The sequence below is a fragment of the Palaemon carinicauda genome, chromosome 13 (assembly GCF_036898095.1).
Source record: "Palaemon carinicauda isolate YSFRI2023 chromosome 13, ASM3689809v2, whole genome shotgun sequence".
Classification (NCBI taxonomy): Eukaryota; Metazoa; Arthropoda; class Malacostraca; order Decapoda; family Palaemonidae; genus Palaemon; species Palaemon carinicauda.
The window spans coordinates 12,328,515-12,336,014 of NC_090737.1; the positions used below are offsets into that span (position 1 = coordinate 12,328,515).

The 7,500-nt window shown below is 38.3% G+C and overlaps 1 protein-coding gene and 1 long non-coding RNA gene across 4 annotated transcripts in view; one reads left to right on the forward strand and one right to left on the reverse strand.

The window, feature by feature from the left end:
• LOC137652181 (uncharacterized) overlaps positions 1-7,500 on the forward strand; it is a 509,514-nt gene that overhangs the window by 382,492 nt on the left and 119,522 nt on the right. The window lies entirely within an intron of this gene.
• The window catches only part of LOC137652180 (QRFP-like peptide receptor), a 431,646-nt gene that overhangs the window by 359,768 nt on the left and 64,378 nt on the right, over positions 1-7,500 (reverse strand). The gene's annotated exons all lie outside the window — the stretch shown is intronic.

Genomic DNA, 7,500 nt, shown 5'->3' on the forward strand with positions numbered 1-7,500 from the left:
TCTTAATGTCTTTATCCCAATGCAATTGAAGTTGTAAGTTGGTTAGGGTACCGCCACCGGCAGAAATACTACCAGTAGAAGTTACTGGGTCCTTTGACTGGCCAGATAGTACTACTACATTCCATCCCTATCTCTGGTTACGGGTCACCTTTCATTTGCTTACACATACACCGAATAGTCTGGCATACTGTATTCTTTCCACATTCTCCCCAGTCCTCATACACTTAACAACACTGAGATTACAAAACAATTTGTCTTCGCTCAAGGGGTCTACTACGGCACTGTAATTGTTAAGTGGCTACTTTCCTCTTGGTAAGGGTAGAAGAGACACTAGCTATGCTAAGCAGCTCTTCTAGGAGAAGGACACTAAAATCAAACATTGTTCACTAGTCTTGAGTAGTGCCATAGCCTCTGTACCATGGTCTTCCACTGTCTTTTGTGTTGGGGTTCTCTTGCTGGAGGGTACACTCGGGCACACTATTTTATCATATTTATCTTTCTCTTATTTCTTTGTTTTGTTATGGTTTATATATGAAAGATCTATTTTAATGTTGTTACTGTTCTTAAATTTTTTTATTTTAATTGTTCATTACCTCTCTTGTAGTTTATTTATTTCCTTGTTTCCATTCCTCACCAGGCTATTTCTCCCTGTGGGAGCCCTTGAGCTCATGGCATCATGCTTTTCCAACTAAAGTTATAGCTTAGTTAGTAATAATAATAATAATAATAATAATAATAATAATAATAATAATAATAAAATCTCTATCCTTGATGACTGCCTTTTCCTCAAGTTTGAAATCCTATAGATATCCTTTTCTCCTTTTCTTGTTCCGAGCCTTTCATTAAATTGCTCTGCCGATCCTGCAATAGCTATACCTACTTTCCTCTTCTAATCATTTTCCTCTTCTCTATACCGTTGCTCTGCGCCCCGTCTATGCCTAAAAAAAAGCGTCATAATTTTGCATCAAAATTTTGATGCAAAATTTCAGTGTGTGTAGGACGTTTTGATGTGAACATTTTGCTTCAAATCTGTTTTTGACATCAAAACGTCCTGCACACACTCAAATTTTGATATCAAAATTTTGACGCTTTTTTTGAACGTGTATGGGCCCATTTACTTCTCAGTCCTTACTTTCCTGTCCTCAAATGCCTTAGATTTTCTTTTAACCGACTCCTGCACCTTTCCATCTCCCTACCACTTTTCTCTTTTCGTCATGCCATATCTACTGGTTCTTATCAGATACTAGTGAGATACTACTGCTAGAGAGTTATTGGGACTTTGCCTGGCCAGACAGTAGTATAGTGAATCCTTCTCTCTGGTTACGGTTCATTTTCCTTTTGCCTACACATGAGCTAAGCACAGTCAGGTTGTTACTGTGTGGAATAAGTGAATGTCAACAGATCTGTCTTCTTTGTTAAAGGAAAGACGGTTACAATGTGGCTTGGGTGCCACTTTGAGAATGTCGTTATCGGCGTGGCTTTGGGCACTCAAAAATGTTCGTTAAAAGTTAGCATCCCCAACATCTCTCTCTATTGGTTCTCATAAGACTCACGGGTCAAAACAACCAATTAGTGATCAGGCATCGCGATGCCCCTCTATGGGCGATGGGGAAAAGCGCCTATGGGCGTTAGTTAGAGTTGGGAGGCTTGAGCGTGTAGACCTAGTTCGGGTCACGGGTGCCAGCAATGAGTGCCAACAAGTACCATTTCTCTGAGGACTTTTTCTTAGTAAAGTAACGTAATGATAAACTAAAGGGCGCCCTTGTAGCTTAAATAGAATATAGCAGCTGTGGAAAATTAACAAACTGAATCTCATTTGTGCATGATCCCTCTCTCTAATTGTGTTAATCATCAAATGGATTGTCTCTATCTTTGTTTCCCCCAGACGTGAAGTGTGAATCCCCCTTAATACGACCTAAATCGGGTCACACATACATCGAATAGTCTGGTCTATTCTTTACATATTTTCCTCTGCCATACATCTGACAACACTGAGATTACCAAACAATTCTTCTCTCAAGGAGTTAACGACTGTACTGTGGTTGTTCAGTGGCTACTTTCCTCTTGGTAGGGGTAGAAGAGACTCTGTAGCTTATTTTGTTATAGTTTTTATAATTCATATATGAAATATTTATTTTTGTGTTGTTACTGATCTTATTTTAATTGTTAATTGCTTCTCTTATTTCCTTATCTCCTTTCCTCACTGGGCTATTTTCCCTGTTGGAGCCCCTTTTTTTTTTACAATCCTCCTACATTGCTCACCCTTATCTCCTTTAAGAATTCTAAATCTCCCTTTCTCTTGGTTTTCTACATCATTTTAAAATCCATCATAACGATAGTCAATTTTATTTTAATCAGCGATCAGGAAACTTTTCCGAGCTAAAAGGACACCCCTGCAAGTCGGTGCAAATCTGCCTCACTTAAAAGAATTGACTATAATCTATATTGTTTAACACAGGCTTCCCCAAAAATGACTTTACAGTTCATCACATTGTTTTTGTTAACTCCTCTAACGAGAATGTAAAATTGATTTTCCACTCTTCCACTTGCATAAATTATCTGATTTTTCTACTTCTAATTAATATACACTCCCCAGTACTACACACTACTCTAGAAGTTTTATTCCAGCTGTGACCAAGTTGTGGAATGATCTTCCTAATCGGGTTGCTGAATCAGTAGAAGTTTAAAAGTTCAAACTTGCAGCAAACGTTTTATGTTGAACAGGCTGACATAAGTCTTTAAATAGTTTGGTCTTGCTCTTCGGACTTCCCAAGAGAGATTAGTTCACCAAACTTACAACTGGGCTCCACAAGGCACCAGAAGAGTTGGACGACCCAGACCTACATGGCTGAGGACTATGAAGCGTGAAATACGAGAGGACGATTGGAGAAGTATTGGTTTAAAAGCTCAAGCTAGAGATGACTGGCGAAATCTAACTGAGGCCCTTTGCGTCAATAGGCGTAGGAGGAGATGATGATGATGATGATATATAGTATATAAATACACACACACACACACACACACATATATATATATATATATATATATATATATATATATAGTGTATATATACATATATATATATATATATATATATATATATATATATATATATATACTGCATATATATACAGTATATATATACAGTATATATATATATGTATATATACTGTATATATATATGTGTATATATACTGTATATCATCATCATCATCATCATCTCCTCCTACGCAAAGGGCCTCAGTTAGATATACTGTATATATATATATATATATATATATATATATATATATATATATATACTGTATATATATATATATATATATATATATATATATATATATATATAAGCCAGACATTTGATAAACATTAATATAGCCATCACAATTTATCAGGCATCCCTCATACGGAAGAGTTGCATAAATGACATTCGATCAGAGTGATTAATTCAATATAGCTTTCCCTGAAATTAAATCTGGCAGGCGTCAGCGCACATCGAATATGCAAATCAGGCTGCGGCGGTAATCTCATCCCTTTATTAAACGTGTATCGTTCATGAGGGAAAAAAATCTGCGATATGAATCACGTTCATGATGACAAAGAGCATTCCATCTGGTGTAGAAATTTCTCACTTTGCCTTAGTGGTTTTGGGGAGTGTGTTGGGGAGATGGTCTGGGATTAATTGGGGGAGAGGCGTTGGGGAGCCGTGTTCGGGAGAGTGTTGGGTAGATGATCATGGATCAGTTTGGGGAGAGGGGTTGGGGAAGCGTTTGGGGAAGGGGGTTGGGGAGGCGCTTGGAGGGGAGGCGTTTAGGGAAGGAGGTTTGGGACATGGTTAGGGATGAGTTTTGGGAGTGGGGTTGGGGAGGCGTGTGGCGGAGGGTGTTGGGGACATGATCAGTGAGGGGTTGGGGAGATAGTCAGGGATGAGTTAGGGAGAGGGGTTGGGGACATGGTTAGGGATATGTTTGGGGAAGGGGGTTGGGGGCATGGTCAGGGATGAGTTTGGGGAGATGAGTTGGGGAGGCGTGTGGGGGAAGGTTTTGGGGACATGGTCAGGGATGAGTTAGGGAGAGGGGTTGGGGACATGGTTAGGGATATGTTTGGGGAAGGGGGTTGGGGACATGGTCAGGGATGAGTTTGGGGAGATGAGTTGGGGAGGCGTGTGGGGGAAGGTTTTGGGGACATGGTCAGGGATGAGTTAGGGAGAGGGGTTGGGGACATGGTTAGGGATATGTTTGGGGAAGGGGGTTGGGGACATGGTCAGGGATGAGTTTGGGGAGATGAGTTGGGGAGGCGTGTGGGGGAAGGTTTTGGGGACATGGTCAGGGATGAGTTAGGGAGAGGGGTTGGGGACATGGTTAGGGATATGTTTGGGGAAGGGGGTTGGGGACATGGTCAGGGATGAGTTTGGGGAGATGAGTTGGGGAGGCGTGTGGGGGAAGGTTTTGGGGACATGGTCAGGGATGAGTTAGGGAGAGGGGTTGGGGACATGGTTAGGGATATGTTTGGGGAAGGGGGTTGGGGACATGGTCAGGGATGAGTTTGGGGAGATGAGTTGGGGAGGCGTGTGGGGGAAGGTTTTGGGGACATGGTCAGGGATGAGTTAGGGAGAGGGGTTGGGGACATGGTTAGGGATATGTTTGGGGAAGGGGGTTGGGGACATGGTCAGGGATGAGTTTGGGGAGATGAGTTGGGGAGGCGTGTGGGGGAAGGTTTTGGGGACATGGTCAGGGATGAGTTAGGGAGAGGGGTTGGGGACATGGTTAGGGATATGTTTGGGGAAGGGGGTTGGGGACATGGTCAGGGATGAGTTTGGGGAGATGAGTTGGGGAGGCGTGTGGGGGAAGGTTTTGGGGACATGGTCAGGGATGAGTTAGGGAGAGGGGTTGGGGACATGGTTAGGGATATGTTTGGGGAAGGGGGTTGGGGACATGGTCAGGGATGAGTTTGGGGAGATGAGTTGGGGAGGCGTGTGGGGGAAGGTTTTGGGGACATGGTCAGGGATGAGTTAGGGAGAGGGGTTAGGGACATGGTTAGGGATATGTTTGGGGAAGGGGGTTGGGGACATGGTCAGGGATGAGTTTGGGGAGAGGGGTTGTTGTGGAGGCGTGTGGGGAAGTTGGGGACATGATCAGGGATGAGTTTGGGGAGAGGCGTGTGGGGGAGGTGGCTGGGGTAGGGAGGGCAGGTCAGGTAGGAGATGAGCAGTGGGTACAAGATCTCAATATTTATAGACAACATTGAATAATGATTATTTTTCCTGCTTGGGATTTTTCTATAGACTTATTTCATCAGAGTTCTACAACTAGCGCCTTTAGTGCTTGTGCTTGCAACTTGCTACGCAGATTATCAGCTTCCAGTACTTAGAGTTTTTTTTTTTACTGGAAACCCGGTGAATGGTCCACTTAACTTCACTGTTGATGTCGGAGCTTTCAAGTCTGAAACACCACGCATCATTTTTCAGACTTGAAGGTTTTGTGTTTGTGTTTATTTACGATGGACTTTGTTTCTTCCCTCTTACTTTTAAATGTTTAAAGGCCGCTCTTGAATGGTAGAGGAAAGGGACAGCGAGTTTAAGCGGGACTCGAATCCCAGTCTGGCGATCACCAGGCAAGGACGTTACCAGCAGGCCACCACAATCCTATATATATAAAATATTTTTGGCTATTTACAAATAAGTTCCCTTTTGGATGATAGTAATAATGATAATGATAATAATGTTTGGAAAAAGGGGGAAGATAATAATTGTAATTAATTTTGGCGTTGGATTTGCATGTTTATTTTAGCGTTCCACATGATTTTCACACATATACAAAAATATATTCCAATATATATATATATATATATATATATATATATATGCTTATATATATATATATATATATATATATATATATATATATATATATATATATATATATATATATATACATACATATATACATACATACATACATACTAATGCATATCCATATACATACATATTTTCATATGCAATATATATATGTCTATATATATACATAGTATATTGTGATGTTGCTTCTCCCAACGCTAGATGCTGCCCACCACAACCGACTTGCTACCAAACATTTGCAAACGTTCCACCACTACAAACGAAAGGAAGTTTTCTTTTTACGGGTTTCATTCTTGATTAAAATATCAACCACTAACAGACAGAACGCAAAAGAGTCCATAAATTTCACTGATTATTCCAACGAACCTACTTCATGTATCAATATATTATTATTATTTTTCATGTAATGATAGAAATTAAAGAAATGGTTTTAAAAATATATCATTGTTGTTTTTCATGAAATAGTATAAATTAAAAAAACAGTTGTACAAATATATCATTGTTGTTTTTCATGGAATAGTATAAATTAAAGAAATGGTTGTACAAAAGTCGATATTTTTTTAAACAAAACTATTTACAGGGTAGAAGAGACTCTTTAGCTATGGTAAGCAGCTCTTCTAGGAGAAGCATACTCCAAAATCAAACCATTGTTCTCAAGTCTTGGGTAGTGTTATAGCCTCTGTACCATAGTCTTCCACTGTTTTGGGTTAGAGTTCTCTTGCTTGAGGGTATACTCGGGCACACTGTTCTATCTAGTTTCTCTACCTCTTGTTTTGTTGTAGTTTTTATTGTTTATATAGGAAATATTTATATTGATGTTGTTACTATTCTTAAAATATTTTATTTTTCCTTATTTCCTTTTCTCCCTGGGCAATTTTCCCTGTTGGGGCCCCTGAGCTTATAGCATCTTTCTTTTCTACCTAGGGTTGTAGCTTAGCAAGTAATAATAATAATAATAATAATAATAATAATAATAATAATGATAATAATAATAAAGAAATGCTTGTACAAAAGTCGATAGTTTTTTAAACAGAACAATTTCCAGCAACTGCTTCACGAAATCTTTTTGTTATAAATTTTATACCTTCGATTGCGAAATGACTTGAGTTTATTGAAAACAAGCAATCATCCGACGTTGAGAGATTGATAAGAATTTAATAAAGTGTTGGAAAAAACTATCGACTGGAAAAGTTCCAATTTTTTTTCAGGAATTTAAAGATAATTAAAAAGGAACAAAATATAAAAAATTTGATAATGTGCACATAAGCTTAAAACAAACACACCCACACACACACACACACACACACACACATATATATATATATATATATATATATATATATATATGTGTGTGTGTGTGTGTGTGTGTGTGTAACCCCATTCAATGAAAATGTGCATCGATTATATATATATATATATATATATATATATATATATATATATATACAGTATATATATATATATATATATATATATATATATATATGTATATATATATGCATATATATATATATATATATATATATATATATATATATATATATGCACACACACACACACATATATATATATATATATATATATATATATATATATATATATATATATATATACTGTATATGCATATATATAAATATATATAT